Below are 6,095 nucleotides of genomic sequence, written 5' to 3'. Positions count from 1 at the left end.
GCATAAGTCGTAACATGCATTCTTAAGCTGTACTTAACTTAAAGTAACAAGCACAAAATGTAGGTGTGCTTTAAACAATTCTAGAAGAGTCTTTGATCTTGGGTAAGAGTTAATTGATGTATTTCTCTTGGGCAATAACTTGGTTTAGATTCCAAACTTGCTCAGATCAACTTGAAATCTTAAACATATCTTTATGTTCTTAAGATATTGCTTAAAAAAATTAATAAGTCATTTGGACTCGTTAGCCTTCGTGGTCTTCTATGGAAATGTTCCTTGAAGATGCAGAAGTCGAATGGGATTGATCGAAGAATTTGCTTGTAGGCTCGGATTGAATTTTCAAGCTTCCTTTGAAGTTCTTCAATGACGATCCATATTGGGGGAATGGGTTTGAGGTTCCTTTAGCACTCGGTTTCTTCATAAAACTTGTGACTAATCTTGTTTAGAAGATGCATTAACAAGTTTGAAGAGAAATGATAGATTGTAGCTCTCGAATTTGAGGCAAACCTGAGAACACGGTACCCAAAAATGGAATGTTTATAACTCTTGATTGAAGACTCGATTATGCTTGATTATTGCTCCTAATAGTTGCCCATAGTTCATAATTTATAGAGGGATGAACCACACCCATTGAAATGTCTAGAATCACCATAATTTCTTTCTTCATTGTTCTAGATCTTCCACCCGAAAAACCTACCACATTAGAGCCTTGCCAACCATCGTTTTCAATTCCGACAATTCCTGCGGTTAGATGGGATGAGCTATGAACTTTCTAGATTGTGTCCAATTTTGTAGGAGATCCAGCTGCCCAATTTTCAGATACAGAAGGTATTATGGAGATCTGATTTTGGTCACCATGGGCATTTTTGTAATTATTCGTATTTTCAGGGGCAATTTGGTAGTTTGACAATTTTTTAATATTTTAATATTATTTTTCTCAAAAACATAAAATTTTTATTAAAATTATTAATCTCTGGTAGTCATTCTCCCTTCTTGTTCACTTTGAAATTACTTCTAGATAAATAATTAAAAAGCTGTGAAGTTCCTATTTTCCTCCTTTATGCTTATTTTTTTCTTTCGGATCCTTCTCTAAATGTCCTAAATTCCTAAAATGACTCGTTAAGATATTAAAATGACTTAATGACTCATTAAGACTCTTTTCCTTGCTTAAATGCCTTAATTCCTTTCCTTGAATCCTTGGAACCTTATATGAGCGGCTTAATCTTATTTGAGTTACTTTATCCTCACTTCGGATGTTACACGACCCATAACCCAAACCCAATATTGCTCGAACCGATTTGATCACTTGAATTGACCTTGCCAGTGCTAACGCAACCGTTTGCTCTTTGGCGGCTCTCCGATGACTTTTTGACGACTCTCCAATGTCTCTCCGGCCACCTCTTGGAGGCTTTCCAATAACTGAACTTTTGCTCAATTTTTCTATTTTGGACCTATTTCCTATCATACATATATATATATATTTCAATCTTTTGGAGTCTGATTTTTGAATTTTCAAAGGCATTTGAAATGTGAACGGTCACTTTTTTGGCCAAATTAAAATATTATAAGTCAAATTAGAGGTATAACTATGGAGGTTAGGTAGACTAGGGTGATCAATGATTTATAATTCAATGTCATAAGCACACATTAGTTGACTTGAATTTCAAGAGATGAACTAGAAGGATAAATTAGCAACTCAAGCTTAAGCTACTCGTGTGAGTGGCACTATTATTACCATGGTCATATGAAATGAATGATGTATGAATGACACATGTTCAGTGGCCCTTCCATGTGCTGTATTTTATTATTGTTATGACGTGAACTATATTATATCATGTTAAGGCTTTTGTTATGTTATATTATGCCATTGACTACGTGTTGATGAATTATGACTTATGTTATGCTATGATATGTCATGCATACCATGATAATATGATTATTTTTTACAATTGTGAAATGTTGATACGACAAGAATGTATTTCATGAAAATGTTTATGAAAGAATGAATGCATGATATGCATATTATATGATTTAAAGTTATAGGGATCTCATGCATTTTTTTGTGTCATTTTCATTGGGATACTTCCACGTTATAATTAGTACCGACACATACCTTACCATATTTTGTTCGTCATGATGTTATGATACGGTATTGTACACGTTACAATACCATGCAGCTCCTTTCCCTTCGTAGTTCCGACAGTGTGAGTGTGTGCTAGTTGAAGGGAAAACCCAGGGGATACGTATACACCTGCCTGGTGGGTTTATTTGTGCATACGTGAGCCGTGTGTAAAGAAGTACTGCACATCCAATTTTAGCCCAGACTAGAAAGCATAAGGTTAAGAAATGAAATAGTTTTTATGAAAGGATATGTCCTTTCATGATTGTTTGTGTATGCATTTTCTTACCACGATAGTGAGGTCATTTACTGAGTATTTCTTAAAATACTCAAGTCACATGTTACTTTTACCTTTCAGGCCCCTACACGGATGACGACATCGTGGTGACGACCATGGGACTAAATTTGTAGTCATTGGGATAGATTAGGCATTGTTTTATTCTCCTCATTTTATTTAAATTTCACGATATATGTTTTTCTAATGTAATTATTTTAACGATTTTATTATGAACCTATAAAGTCCATAGCATTGTTTTACAATGTTTTAAAAGATTTTTTTTACATTTTGTAATTAAGTAATGCATGCAGTAGCCGACTTTATTTCAATAGAAAAAATAGGATCATTACCGTTCAAATCAAAGCTATAGGCATACAGATTCTATACACTAGCCTATGATGAGGCTTAGAATTTTTTCATGAACTTGTAGTGAACTCTTCATCAGTGTCACGTGTGCCTTATGATAGATAATAAATTATATTGTTTTGTTTTGTTATGTTGTGATTTACTATGCTTGAAATGTGAGTGTCATATGATGTATTGGTAATTAAGAACATATTTAGATTTAGTAAGATTTGTATTGGTATTGTGAAGTTATAGGGTCATGAAAACTATAGGCTACAAAACACCGGCATATGCATGAAAATGATTTTATTAAGGAAGGTTAGGTGTTTCAGTCAAACATCTCAAAATTACTCCAAATGGGAATGACCCATGTATACTAGTAAATTACTCCAAATGGGAATGACCTAGGAGTCATAGTAGATAGTAATATCCTATAGGTTATTATAGATATTGAGAGTGTTAGTGTCGAAGAAAAATTATGTCACTCTGAAATATGTAACTATGAAATTATAGTGTTGGTATGAACGCAAAATAGAGTGATTTAGACTTACCAAATGAAAATTTACAAGCTTATACCATAAAAGTTCAAACACCGTATACTATAAATGATTTGTACATGCCACAAGGGCTTTTACTCCTGTTTGAGTTTATGAAGTAGCGAAAGGTAGAAACCTATTTGGAGTTAGTAGGATTTTAAAATTTTCTTGAGTTTCTAGGATTTTTCTAAATATTTTTCTTTTTAACTCATCTTTAAATTCGACCTTTAGTGCTTTCAATAAAATCCCAAAAGATTTAAAAAGAAAAAATCGAGTATTTAATTTTCTTGAATTGTTTCTTCCTCTCAACAAGAGGCTGCTATTCTTTTTCACCAATGATTTTGTGGAAGTGGCTGAGCTTAGAGGAATCAAGGAAGAATCGAGCTAACCTAGAAAACTTATGGAAGATTTGAGACTACCTCGTTGATTTGTAGGCGATTGATTTCGCAGTGAAGTATCGAAAAAGATTGATTTTGTTGATTTGTACTCTCTGAATTTCCAGATATCGAGCTTCGATTTGCCACTTAACCTAGGACGCAGAGTTTGATCTTTTTGGACAGCTTGATTTAAGATGAATTAGCCCTTGATCCCTCCATCAGATATGCTTAATTTAGTTTCGTAAGGCTAGTAGAAACCTTAATTTTGAACTATAAGTTTTACTCCCAAAATTTACCGAGTTTCTCCAATTAAACACGTTCTTGGGGTAAATGCCCTTCAAAGCCTTTTATGAATATGTCTCTTACCGGTGGAGAAACTGATTGGGATGGGTCCCACACGATCAATTTACCTATAGCCTCAAATTGAGTTTTTCAAGTTTCTTCTACCTCCAATGGGTGATAGAATTAGTAAATAGGTTTTAGATGTTTTCAACCCTTCATTTCTTCAACTAATTTGTGGTTAATCTTATTAAAAAGGTGTGGGATCAAATTTGGAGGAAAATGGTGGACCTTAACTCTCGAATTGAACCAAACCCAATAACTCAACACCTAGAAATGAAAAATTTATAACTTTCGGTTGAAGGCTCGATACTGCTTGCTTCTTGCTCCAAATGATTGCCTATTGTCCATAATTTATAGAGGAAGGATCCACTACCTTTGAAACATCGACAAATTGTCATGATTTGGCATTTAATCCTTTGGAATTTTTCGCTAAAAAAACGTGCTCCGATCAGTGCCTTGTGACCTTTGTTTCAAATTTCATCCGTTGGATGGGATGAGCGGTAAATGTTCTAGATCCTATCCAATTTCAAAGGAGATCCAAATACTAAATTTCAAAATATCGTAGACTNAAAAAAAAAAAAAAAAAAAAAAAAAAAAAAAAAAAAAAAAAAAAAAAAAAAAAAAAAAAGTAGGGCGGGAGATAAGATTTCGTTAGTAGTGGCAATTTCATAATTCTTTAAATCTTTTGGAGCATTTTTGTGATTTGCAATTTTTTTATGAGAAACCATTTTTTGTTTTTTTAATTCTTCTCCTAGAGGAGCACCTTTCCATTCTTTCTCTATAAAAAAATTAAAAATCCTTTTTTAGAGGCCTTATTATCCTCGGGTGTTACAAAAGGTCTACTATTTAACCTTCCATAGTAATGCTCAGACGAGTAGATGTCATTTTTTATAATAGATTTCATGAGGTAGTGCTTCAATTCAAGATAGCAATGATTTACTACGGTTGCAATTCAAAGTGATTAAGTCAAAACAACGGCAAAGATTCTTCACCATAAGCTAAGGCCTTTCCAAAAGTGGGTTTGTATGGATATGAGATCTGTTTGAAACATTAAGGACTTTCCAAAAGCACAAAAACCTATTGAATTAGGCTCAAACTTTCTATAGCCGAGAGAAAAACACGTGGTAACTTACTAAAAATTGAATGCGATCTAACTCTATTCTACATTTCTTTTTAAGTGTTCATTGATTGCCAGTCGAATTGGGGGAGTATTCGAGAACTATGCGGTTACATAAAAGCTTGTCCCAAGACGTCAGTCTAGAGTGATTCTTGGGTCAATTTTGTGTTTTTTAAATTTGCATCCCAAACTTTGGTCTTATTTTGAATAAACTCGGAACATAGCACCAGTTTGTAATTGGTTTTCAATTTTTTTAATTGTAGTGTTGTTTGATTTTTAGTTGGCCTAAAATTTTATCTTATTTTCACTTTTATTTTATTTCTTTCATTCATCTTTTCCTCACCATCCAAGATGCAAAGCCTAAAAAATTGGGTCGTGACATAAGGTATTTGTTAATGAGCATGTCGTGAGGGTTCATGTGTATATATGTGGGTCGTCTGTAGAGAAATATTAAGCATGTTGAGAGGGTCCATGTACATATATTACAATCTCATTTTTATAAAATCAAAAGAAAGAAATACAAACAACACTATAATTAAATACATAATAAAAATACAAATATTAAGCATGGGAGAGGAATATAATTACAAAACAAAATATAAATGACTTAAAATATTAAAACGGTCTGATGCTCATCACATTCTTATCCTAATAGTTATCTACGAGCTTTACTTTCGGCTCTAGGAAGTTTCAGTCTAGTCTCTACTACTATTTGAGTATTTGGAGTACCTCAAAGTTTTGACTTGTATTTTAACTACTCATATCTAGTGCCTCAAGTCTTCTGGGCGACAAATCTCATCTTTAGGGTAAATCAATTTTCTATTCTTAAACTTAGGTAGCTTGCTTTGCTTAAGGAGTGTGGAACTAGAGTCTTAGGTTGAGGCACTACCTCATAAAAATTTCTCTTGTCGAGATAGTATGGTATATGTTAGTCTGCTTATTATCCATGAGAAGTTAGCTAGCGAACCCTGTCCAACTTAACACC

This window comes from Cucurbita pepo, chromosome LG10 (assembly GCF_002806865.2).
Source record: "Cucurbita pepo subsp. pepo cultivar mu-cu-16 chromosome LG10, ASM280686v2, whole genome shotgun sequence".
Classification (NCBI taxonomy): domain Eukaryota; kingdom Viridiplantae; phylum Streptophyta; class Magnoliopsida; order Cucurbitales; family Cucurbitaceae; genus Cucurbita; species Cucurbita pepo.
Note: the sequence above shows the minus strand (reverse complement) of the source record.